This window comes from Meleagris gallopavo, chromosome 22, assembly GCF_000146605.3.
Source record: "Meleagris gallopavo isolate NT-WF06-2002-E0010 breed Aviagen turkey brand Nicholas breeding stock chromosome 22, Turkey_5.1, whole genome shotgun sequence".
Lineage (NCBI taxonomy): Eukaryota > Metazoa > Chordata > Aves > Galliformes > Phasianidae > Meleagris > Meleagris gallopavo.
In genome coordinates, this window is record NC_015032.2 from 8,855,184 (window position 1) to 8,861,333 (window position 6,150).

Genomic DNA, 6,150 nt, shown 5'->3' on the forward strand with positions numbered 1-6,150 from the left:
AAATTAAAAGAAACTTGCTAGGCCGAGGCTTTGTATTGCAAATTCTTACAACTTATAAGCTATTTATCAAGCAAAACTGGGAAACAAATAACACATCAATAGCAGTGTAGATGGTCTCCCTGCACCTATCTGCTGCAACTTAGTTTTCTCTTTGAATGGATCTTCTGGCTTTTTAGTAAGTCATTTGTTGATAATGCTGTTTCCTGTGAATTTTAAGGTACTTTGCCACAGGTATCTCTATTTCAATGCTCATAAATGCATCAGTGATCATAGAGGTGCTATCTAAGAGAAGATTCTTTTTGTGAAAGACCTTATAGTAAGAGCCATGTGATGGAAAAATTCATGGCCATGTGTGGATTCTAGGTAACACAAGTGAGTTCTAGATAAGTGTGGGTTTTTTTCTAGAGCACTACAGTCACTTTTTTTTTCTGTTGACTCCTCTGTGCTCGATGCAGCAAGTGCTGATAAGAATGATTGCTTACTATATGTAATTGAAAGGTTTTATATTACAGTTTAGTTCAGCTGATACTATAGAATGTTCCACAAAGAAGAGAAATATAAAAAATAAGAACAGAAACTGAGGTAAATAAGAAATACCCTGACTGCAGTAATCTAACAGGCTAGTGTTGATATAAACTATACATTTCTGAGTACTAGCAAAGTGCTGTCTGCAAAGACACATCTTTTTGGATTCTTTCTTTAAAATAATAATCTTTGAAATAATAAATCTTACTACATTCACTTTCCTGTCTTCATAAAATCTTTTGACTGCAACAGAATGAGCTGGAGCTTCAGAATGTGATCATCAGTCTACATTAGCTTGGGCTCAGTGCCACACTTGCAGTCTTACCTTTCATTAATGATCCCATTACAAAACAAAAATGTATAAGGTCTGTTCTAAAACAACCTTGTCAGATCTTAACTGGCTAATATTGTTTTCCCTCCATCAGATTTCCTCCCCGTTATCTTATTTGACTCTGCTTAAATTACCACCAAATTTTTCATAAGTGAATGCATCTTTCCCCCTGTTTCTCCCAAAGTATTTGGCATTATGACACTACTGTTCTTGCTGTATATTTAGTAAACTGTGAAATTCTGCACTCCTTTAGTTGTATAGAGAATTTCCCTTTAAAATTATCATTTTTAAAAGGGAATAAGGAAAACAATGTATGTAGTATGGTACATCAGTCTTGTAACTATTATGCTAACAATTGATATAGTGACCTTGTTTCTTTTCAGAATTTATGACATTATTATTCCAGCCTCTCATAGAGCTGGTGTTCTGCAAGTAGAGCTGCTTTTAAGCCCATGCTTTGAGGTAGAAGAAGGTGTTTCGATCCTGATTCCCAAAGAGACAGGTCATTGAATGATAGGAGTATGATGTGGCAGAAAAAGCCACTGAATTTCAGTCCATTTCAGTCTTTTTAGACCTTTTTAATGCCTATCCATCCTACTTCTAAAACGAAATACAGAGCACACAAGTTCTAAAGTAGCAGCTTGGGATTTTAGAAAAGATTCTGGAAGTATTTTTATGATAATTTTCTAGTTGTTCAGGTTATAAATAATAGCAGCAGAGACCAGAGAGAGTAGGCAATACGTTTTCCTTCACCAAAGGAAATATTCTATCTGCCAGTACTCCTTTGCTTGGATGGACTCTAGTCTACAAGTTGTTATTTTCTGGTATTGGAAGGAAAGCACTTATTACTGCTTACTAAAATGTCAAAGCCTTAAGTCAGTTCTAATGTCTAGCAGCTTTACATTGCTTTTCTTAAAGTGCTTCTGTGCTTTTGTAAAATGCTGCACTTACTAGTGGTTCTTGTCAAGAGTTTCTTGGAGAAATGCCACTGTTTCTTGGAGAAATGCAGTCAAATGTCCCATTTCAATGCCCTATATAAGAACCTGAGAATTGGCTTTGTAGATGTGCTGCCTATGAAACTTAACAAAGTGAAGTCTTTTCCAGTGCTGTGTTGCTGGGCTTAATAATTGCTGTCTAAGTTTCCTATTTTAATAACAACTCTACATGGTGTATAAGGTGAGTAATTGGTAGCCAGAGCTCAATCAGGAAGTATTATTTGCTTTCTTCAGTGGGTCAGTTTGTTATTCATGAGCTGAAAAAGTGCAACATGTAAAGGGGAATAACGAAATTCATTTCAGGGGATTTTTTTTAAAGCAAATTATTTTATCTGTTATTAGGAAACCCTCACTTCCCAAAGGAAGAGAGACAGTTTTTCATGATTTCCACCCTGAAACTAATGGTGATGGATCTTACAAAAAGAAGAATCTGCAAAATTTATTTTGGAGAATGCTGACCTGTAGGTAGCCACAATGTGCCTACATAATGAGCAGCAGTGTGGATTTACTGTGATACATGTTTTTTTCCATGATATTAAAATGCATTCCCATACTTCAAATTGTGTTTAGAATGGGATTTTGTTTTGCACTTAGTTCTAGTTGCAGTGACAGTGCTATTACTGAAGCTCTTATACTGATTCACCTTGTCTCAAATGGACTTCAGTTGGAAGGCTGGTATTTCCTTAGGATAAATCCTGCCTGAATGGACTCAGCCAGGGAATCTGCCACTAGTAGGGCAGTTATTTGCCTAGAGAATTGAAAACGTTCATTTTATTAATGTACATTGGATTTAAATTTAGATGTACTTGGGATTCCATTGCAATTACTGTATTATTTAAGGATCAAACCAAAATTCTGTTCTAACTGGTTTGTCAAAGTTTAAAGTAGGATTTTTGTTCTGATGTAATAATGTATAAAGACAAATGGTAAAGGCTGCAGAAGTGCCTAACTTCAGGAAGGGATGCTTGCGTACTATTTGACACAATCTTGTTTTGTGAAGCAACCCCATAATGGTTTGGTGCTTTTATTTTGAATCTGCAGATAAACAGAACAAGCGTGTATCAGTGAAAAAGCTTCCTGAAGGGCTTCTAATATATGTTTCGTAGTTCAGATTAAGAAATACGGTCTAGAGGTAGTTATCAGTCTGAAAATACTCAGCTTAATCTCTGTGACTGCAACATGCTGTACTGCTTTCCATTACCTGCTGCTTGGACTTACACACTTACTTAATACTCAAGAACTTCTGAACAAGAACCTGAACGTCCTGTGAAAGGAAGTTGGGGAACAGAAGTTGTAAAAGCAAAATCACTAGGATGTTCATTTAATCTCTCTGGATTAGAACTGAATAAGAGCATACAGATGGTGAATTTTACTTATCCAAGAGTTTATTTTATTCTCAGACAAAATAAATTATTTTTTGTACTGCTAGCAGCATCCTAATGAAACAAACTGTGTTCAACTAGAAATGAAAATAGCACTTTTAAGCTGTATTTCCTCTCCTATTTCCAATTTCACAGTATTTTAGCAATCTGCTAAGAGACAGCGTTTCAGATTTTGAATGTCTTAATTTATTTATGCCAAAAATATCCTTGACAGAATATGCTATTAATACTGTCATCCTAAACTACCATTCTTTCATTACCTTTTTTATTGTTATTTTTATTTTTTAGAGAAGATATGCTTCTTAAGGAGGCAAAGTTGGCTCTGTGCTAAAGGGACAAAACCTCTGACATTTTTTCATGGCTAAGTCTAAACGCAAAAGCTATTTGGGTACAACTGAGCATCTCTACAGACACAATCTCCTACTCCCCATTTTAACATGGGTACAATCTCTTAAGTTGCTGTTCTTGAAATTTTAAAATTGTTACAAAGTACATCTCAGTGAAGATATATCTTGTGGTCTGACTGCTAAGTATTACTTTCATTGTAGTTTTTACACAGCAGATTGGTTCTTATGGAGAGAAGACTATTTAGCTCTTGCCAAGAAAAAACAATGGGGAAATTAAAGTATCACTGAAAAAGTAAATCCATCAGTAGTTTGTTGTAAAAGAGATTCAGTATAACTTTCCTACAAACTGCCACTGTATTTGCATAAAATGTTTGTCTAGTCCCTTTTAAAGATTGCTGAGTAGATACTGAAGTGCTTATGTGCTAAAACCTTGAGCCACTGAGTGAGTTTGATTACTAAAGGGGATAGAAACTTGAAGAAAATGTGCTACATCAAATTCACAAAAGCTAAATACATTTAAATAATTGTCTCTTCTAAGCATTCTTAGCTGGCTGTGTTGTGCTTTCTCTCGTACTGTGTGAGTTGAAAAGTATTGTAATGTATTCCTGCACAGTCTTTCAACATTGCAGTTGAAAAGTTTGTCCCATGTAAATGGACCAACACTCAGTTACTTTTGCATGATAAAAATGTTCACGCCCTTCTCTAAAGTTACTTTCAAGTTGATACCATATTGGTCCATTACTCCATCTTGTTATGACAGAGCAGTGTCTTTTATCAATGCCTATGTAAAATTAATTTGCTAATAATAAAAGAGAGTAATCTGTAAGCCATCAAAGCTACCTTTTTCCTCAAAAAAACATTTTCTTTAGAATTTAGCCAAAAATTTTGCAAAATGTTACCGGTATCATACATCAATAGAAATTATGTCCTCAGTGCACAGCAGTTGCTCATCTAACAAGCTGTTTACACTTTCTAAATGACTTATCTGAGCTTGGAAAAACTAAAATGTTTTGATCAATTTTAAGGCTGAACCTGAAATAGATGCATTAAATCAGCATTAAACCCAGTCCTGCATGGCTGCGATGATTATATCTTTGGGAAGGCTTGTGGTCTTCAGAAAATCAACACTGGCATTTCTCTGTATGAGTGTTTTGTTTTGTGTCTCTGGTGATCAATAGCTACTGACCGCTTAATTTGTTACTGCCAACAGGCCTGAGGTTCCTGCTTCAGTTACAACGTGGCTGTGATCCATTTATGTCATTTTTGGTGGAAAACCCATGGCAGTCTGTAGCAAGGAAAAAAAAAAACAACAACACAAGAACTTTAATGTGCAAAAAGGTCTCTTGCTAAAATTCAGCTGGGTCACGTTTACAGTTCTTTTTGAGTTGTATATGTGACATGGGTTTGCAGTGTAACAAGATTAGTTTTCCCTATAATCTTAAAATGTCCTTCTCTGGACTGCCTTTTCATCTCTTCGTGTTCTGGAACTTGGATTAATAGGATTGAAATTTTTTCCATGAGTCCCACTTGATAAGCTGCTTTCTGGAATTAGTTGCTTACAAACACATTTTATGTGGAAATAATATTTTAATGATAGTTGAATTATATATATCGTTATGCCAAGCATACTACAAGGCTTAAGTACAGACACCATATGGATGTCAGTAAATAATAATAGACAAGATGAATAAAGCAAGACAGGCTGATTTGTTTCTGAGTGTTTAAAACATCCTGTGGCTTCCTGAGGCACTTAAGAAGAGCCTTGACCATGTTTACAAACTAACGGGTCAATTCATGTGTCTTTTTTGTTTGCTTTCATCGCATTTCAAGGACCATCCTTAAGCCACCCTACTTGCCCCACAAAATGTTTACCTTGCAATCAGTTCGATCTGGTTCCCATGCCCCAGAATCCCTTTTCAATTGGAAGTCTGATACCTTCCTGACCAGAATTGATGTACTACCCCAGTGCAAGAGTGTAGGTCATGGAGAAATACCTTCTGTGTGAATTCAAGGCTGGCACAGGGCACGTCCTCACCAGATACAGGTGACTGGGCTCACACCTCATTGCCAGGGTGAATTTATAGCTGCAAGATCTCCACATGCAGCAGTGGCTGGGTTACAAAGCACAGTTGTTTGCAACACATCCTTTGCTCTGTTACTTAGTGGTAAAATGTTTAATGAGAAGGCCTAAGCACAAAACAAGTGCTGCTGTGGGCAAATTACTGAACATCCCTGAGCCTTGTTTTTTTTTCTTCTTTCCAAGAAGAAATGAACGAGAATAATTAATAAGATGTATCGATGCCAGAAACACGGAGTGCACGCAGCACCCGCCCAATCGACATTCCTGGGCCTTTCCTGCCTTGTAAAATATTAAAGGTGCGGAAGTAAGGCAGGCGGGCAGCCTCTTCTCACCTCACTTCTCGCTGTGAGCATGAGCGGACACAGCAGCGATCCCCTGCCGCAGGCGCCCGGCCTCGCGGGGCCCCTCGCGCTGCCTCAGCTGCACCGCGAAATGGCGGCCGCCTCCCATTCAGCACAGCCCGCCACACGCCCTAGGCGGCACCAGCGCG